This window comes from Manis javanica, chromosome 16 (assembly GCF_040802235.1).
Source record: "Manis javanica isolate MJ-LG chromosome 16, MJ_LKY, whole genome shotgun sequence".
NCBI classification, from domain to species: Eukaryota; Metazoa; Chordata; class Mammalia; order Pholidota; family Manidae; genus Manis; species Manis javanica.
The window spans coordinates 64,473,809-64,479,935 of record NC_133171.1 but is presented as its reverse complement, the minus strand read 5'-3'; the positions used below and the strand labels follow the sequence as shown (position 1 = coordinate 64,479,935).

Below are 6,127 nucleotides of genomic sequence, written 5' to 3'. Positions count from 1 at the left end.
GAAAGAAACAGAGGTAAATCTTCATTACAGATTTGGAAATGAATTTTTAGATATGATACCAAAGCACAAGCAACAACAAAGAAAAGATAAGTTAGACTTAATCAAAATAAAAAAATGTTGTGCTTCAAAAGACACTATCAAGAAAGTGAAAAAAATACCTAAAAATTGAAAAAACTTTTGCTAAGCATATATCTGATAAGGGACTTGCATCTAGAATATATATAAAGAACTCTTACAACTGAAGAAAAAGACAAATAACCCATTAAAAATGTGCAAAGGACATGCATAGACATTTCTTCAAGACACATATACAAGAGGCCAATAAATGCATGAAAAGATGCTTGATATCATTAAGTCTTCTGGAAGATGCAAATCAAAACCACAATAAGATACCACTTCATGACCACCAGGATGGCTTTAATGATAATGTTGCATAACAACAAATGTTCACAAGGATACAGTGAAATAAGAATCATCATACACTGCTGGTGGGGATGAAAATGGTGCACCCATGTTGTAAGAGTCTGTCAATGGCTCAAACAATTAAACATAGAGTTGTCATATAACCCAGCAATTCCACTATTCCACTTCTAGGTATATAAACAAGATAAAGGAAAACATAGATAAATAATTATAGCAAAAAATTGAATTATTTTGAAGTATATATGTGAAAACTAAAATCTCTCTTCAGTCCTTGTGTTCAGCTATTCAATTTCTATCTACAGCAGCAAATTGAAGCCAGGTCTGGTATAACTTTGCAGAGTTAAAATCTATTCATGTACATAATCTTTAACTGTGTTTTTTTTTCTTAGTTGCTATTACATGTAATTCTACAGTGAATGTTTTAGCGTGTTCCCAGTTGTAGGTATGTATCATGGATCTTTATCAGAGGCTTACAGAGCAGGAATACTACCTATCAGAATAAGGAGTCTTCCCAGTTTTGAGGATAGGGTTATTTGCCGATATGGTGCAACAGTGTGATAGCTATCCAAATAACACAAAAGAATAGGAAACACTGACTACAAATACACTCTGATACATAATAGGATCACGTAAAGAGAGCTAAATGTCAGCACATTATTTACTTTTACACAGCGGTTTTGCTAAGTAGTCGTGGCCGAGTGGTTAAGGCGATGGACTAGAAATCCATTGGGGTTTCCCCCGCGCAGGTTCGAATCCTGCCGACTACGGTATTTCAGTTGTGATTATTTCCTCCGAAGTTAGCGAAAAAGGAAACCTTTTTGGCTACATTTGAAATCCTACAATTTCAAGGCCCAAAAGACACCTGATGATGCTGTGCATCTGGCAAAGTTTTCCGTGTTTATGGTAATGAAATCAACTCACTTGCGATGGAGCTACCTCACGCTGGCCAGGAAAATCAGAATCACCATATTTTCAAGTAGGTTTGACGAATGTTTTCTTTTCCACCAAGAAGAGCCCAAGCTTCAGAGATATCTTGGTGTTAAAATCCTGCATGAAGGCAACACTTTCAAAAAGAATAAAAGTTGATCGGAGTGCTTGCTTCTCCATGGAATTGTTACCTTTTCAGGGATTTCCTTTCTCACATACCAACTGCATCCCTTATATCTCTCACACACTCATTTTCATCAGCCCGTGTGAGGTCGATGTGTTATTCCATGCTTGCTTCGAGCAACTCCGTTTACCGGGTAAGTGCCAGAAGTAAATGCTATCCAAACACAGCAACATCCTTTTGCTTCCACACGACTGGAAATCCAAGTCTAATACAAAGCAGTAATCAACTGATACAACGTTTATTTTCTTTTATATTAAGCATTTTAATTTTTAAAATATTTAAAAAATAAAAATAATGATATGAAGCTCAAGTGATATTGAGGTATATGTAATGAATAAAATCTCTATTCTATCCATGTGCTTTAGTTTCTCAGTTTCTGCCCACAGTGAAATGAGTTTTTGTATAACATATAATACAATTGTATGTATGATACCCAGTCCACTCTTTACTCTTAACTGAATGGTAACATATACAGTGTTTTTCTGATTATTTTTTTCTCTTAAAAAATATATATTGACCCATGTAAATATGCCCATTTTTGACAAAAGTGAAAAAAAAATTCAAAGGAGGAGGGATAGCCTTTTCAACCAATGGAGGTGGAGCAATTAGGGCATCCATAGGCAAGTACAACAACAAAAACAAGAACAAAAATCCACATTGACCCAAGCCTTATTCCGTATACAGAAATTAACTTATAATGAATTGCAGACTGAAAAGTAAAATGTAAAACTGTAAACTTTTAGAAAATAACTTAGAAGATCTTCAGAATCCAAGGTCAGGCAAAGTCATTTGACTTGATACCAAAAGCCCAATTTTAACAAGAAAATTGATAAATTGAACCTCATGAAAATAAAAAACTCTTACTCTGCAAAAAAAAAAAAAAAACGCTAGTAAGAGATTGAAAAAAAGAGCTTCAAATTGGGAGAAAATATTTGCCAACGACATATCTGACAAAGGACAACATTGACCACTTTTGCCTGATAAATCGTAGGGCATGCTTAGAAGAAGGGGGAAGAAAGGTAGTGGGGTTCGAGAACCAAGAAGGAATGCTTAGGAAAGGAGCTTTGGCTGAGGAAGAACGCGAGGCACGAAAAGCTTTAAAAGGCTTGATCCGATTTGGGTCTGGAAAGCTGACATTTAGCCATCTTTACTCCCTAGTCAAAGGGGATGACCGGCAGCCTCGTGAAGAAAGGATTGAAGATCTGTGAACGCAGCAAACTAAAGGTTGTGTAGCAGTAACATTCAGGAAATGACGTGGATTGTAGGGTGGGAAACACGGTGAGTAAGATTCAAGGATGATAGACTCTTGCACAGTGGAAGCGTGCCGGGTCCCCATAACCCAGAGGTTGATGAATCGAAACCATCTCCTGCTAGGATTACGTTTAACGGTCTCCGGCATAAGAGAGACTTCTCTGCTTCATTCATCAATCCAAACGCGCCCACAAAGCCGCAATCTTAGTTAATGCATGAATAAATAACGGACCACCCCCACCCCCCCACGAAAACAAAACCTAGGAACCATACTTGCTTAACCTCTCGTTCTCCGCATTTTCGCTTCTCCAGCTACGTTCAAAGCTCACAGAATAATGGAAAACAGCCCTCAACCTCACTTCTACTCCCCGTCAACTGCCTACTTTCTCCCTGCTTGCTTAACTCTCATTTAGAGGTGCTCAAACACGTATGATGATTCAAAGCCCTAGCGGAACCATGGCCACACTCGGTATTTCTTCGACTGCCGGGTCGTTCCGGTCTTTGAATGGGATGGAGTCAAGCTGTGGAAAAAGAGTATTAGAGAAAGACCTGGAATAATGGGGAAAATCTCTGCGTGTTGGGTGGAGGCAGACGGTGGATTGCTGCTATTTACACCTTATCCTAGAAAGGAGATGGAGGAGAAAGTGTCCAATTGGGAAATTTTACGTAACAGCGGGAGAAGGGGAAGAAACAAGGATCAGAGAGAAGGAAAAAAAGGAGAGGCGAGAAAGGAGATGGACAGCTGGTGGACAAAGAGAAGACATAGGAGAGAGCAGGAAAGGAGGAGTACGTGAGTGGAAAAGCAGGAAAAAGAAGGAAAAAGCACAATATTTGAGCGAAGTGGGGATTGAGGGATATGGTCCTCGCCGACTGAAGCAACCCACAAAAGTAACTTCAACCTCGGTTTTTCTGGTGAGGGGAGGACGAGGGGACACGTGAGACTTGAATCAAGGACTTCGTGACTTGCAATCACATGCCTAAGGGCCTCACGCAAATTCTTTACCTTCAGTTCTCATAGTCAGCTTGACACTACTCCTTCCTCAAACGGCCAAATTTCGCCCCACAACAAATTTTCGTATGATTCGGGTCTGGTGTGTTTCTCCTGACTCCGGGGAAGGTAAAACGACCCTCTTCAAGCACTTAATTCCAGTAATAAACCCTCTAAATCAATCTCACCCTACTTGCCCATCCCGACTTTGATCTATGTTGACCCTGCACTTTTGCTTATTTGTCCTCAAAAATGCAGAAATTAACATGATCGACTCAGACAGAAGAGCTCAGCTGCCACTGACTCCCCGAGCCCAAAGGCTCTGGGTAGAATAAGGAATCACCAAGACTTAGGAGAGATCCCTATAGTGCCTCACTTCATGGACCGCTCACTTCATGGAGCAGCAAACTTTTAATCTGTGGGTCTAGGATTCAATTTCCTGTGTTTCTCCTTTTGATTTCAAGCTTACCAGATATGATCCACCACCCTGGAGGATCGCTGCCCCATTAGAGAATTTCTGGGGATCCATTAAGTGAAGAAAAATAAGAAGTACAACTTGCAGATCTACTTACAGTTACATCAGTCACACTGTTTTGGAGTTTAGCTGATTTTCATTTAATATTCCCTGGAGAGAATGCCAACAAATTAACCCACCCTAGATTGTTTGTGAAGAACAATCATGCAATGGCTCCCCTCCCCTTCCCTCCATTTTCCTTTCCTTCCTTCCTTCCTTCCTTCCTTCCTTCCTTCCTTCCTTCCTTCCTTCCTTCCTTCCCTTTCCTTCATGTCCCATATTGAATCTCTAAGACTGCAGAGACTAGAAAAACAAGCAAATAAGGCAGTTACTTACAAAGCAATACTTTGGAATGATGTTACTATTCCCTGCTGTCATGGTCTCAGTTAGCTCATCCTAAAAATTCTATGCTTCTATAAGATGACTAGGAAAACATTGTGCAGTATCGCTGTTTGTTGAAAATCAAAACGTTTAATGAAAAGCATCCAAAGTTTAAGTTCATTGATTGCAGACAAGTTTAAATATGGAATATGATTTTTTTAAACCCACTAATTCCAACAAGAGAATTCCCAGAGCTCCATTACATGACTGAAAAACAAAAGCAAAAACAAAATAAATAGACAACAAAAACCACAAACAAAAAACCCTTTGCAGATATTTGTAACTGAGTGTTTACTATAATCTGGAATCTGTTCTTGGACCTGGAGATATCATAGAGACCAGAACAGACAAGTAGAGTTGGAGAACCTGTGTTGGAAGCAGAAGAATGTAGATAATCACTGTGACAGGAGAGGTGATGCCCAAATCAGCCATATCTTCATGTGGCAGGGAATGTTAACAAGACCTGAGTCTTTCTAAACTTACAGAAAGAAAAAAGTGCTTGCCACCAGACTCCTAGAAATGCTTCCACCCCATGGGGAGCATAAAAGCTTGAAATACTATACTTCCATTTCAGGCTTTATCAAGGGTTCTTTTCTCACATAATTTGGAACATAGTTCTTTCTTCAGAACAATGTTCTTGCCTCCTATTGCTTATTCAAAGCTCTGTTGTAAGAAAGTTTCCTTGGTACAAGAAACAGTAGAAGATACATCAAGGACTGATTTCATTATTGCTATATCAATGACAAGGTGAAGGCTGGAGAAAGGATCAATTCTAGATTGTCAACTTGAAGGGCTGTGGGGAGAGACGAATGGCTTTTGAAAAAAAATAATCACAGGTATTAGAATTTGAACTTATCAAGATAGCTTCCGTAGTCATGGTACAAAGTTGATTTTATTGCATTGAAGATTTCTAACACTATGGAAGCAGATATTCCCAAGTATTGAACCTGCTGTTAATATTCAGTAAAATCCTGTGCTGCATGGAGAACTGTGTGCTCTGTGACTTAATGAAAAGAGTCCACTGGATTAACAAGCAATTGTCATTGTCCCCTCTCCCTAACAGCTCCTTAGGGCACTATGGTCCAGTTGCCCATTTGGAGGGAGACAGTAGAAAGACAGCCTGATTAGTAGGATTTTTAAAAAGCTGATGTCAAACAAAGAATTTGAACCACTCCTCCCCGCAGCCTCAAGGAGAAAATATATAAGGATCACTTTTAACATTACCTTCAGCTTATAGTGAATTCTAAACTTAATTCAATTCAACACACTTATAGTGAGCACCTTCTTTAAGACAGGCCTTTGTACCAGGCTCTGAGCTCTCTGTAACCAATATATAAACATGTATGATCTAGTAAATCAAGTAAACATTCTATATCTCGCATGAGTACAGACAAAGAAAAACACGGGGGGAATTTTTCCAGTGGAAATTTAAAAACTAGAGCTTGCAATGTAAGAAATA

At 39.1% G+C, this 6,127-nt stretch overlaps 1 non-coding gene across 1 annotated transcript; it reads left to right on the top strand.

Moving 5' to 3' along the window:
• The first annotated feature begins 1,107 nt into the window (after window positions 1–1,107).
• TRNAS-AGA (transfer RNA serine (anticodon AGA)) lies at window positions 1,108–1,190 on the top strand. Its single transcript has one exon. It is a non-coding gene; the product is annotated as a tRNA-Ser (tRNA).
• The last annotated feature ends 4,937 nt before the right edge of the window (window positions 1,191–6,127 follow it).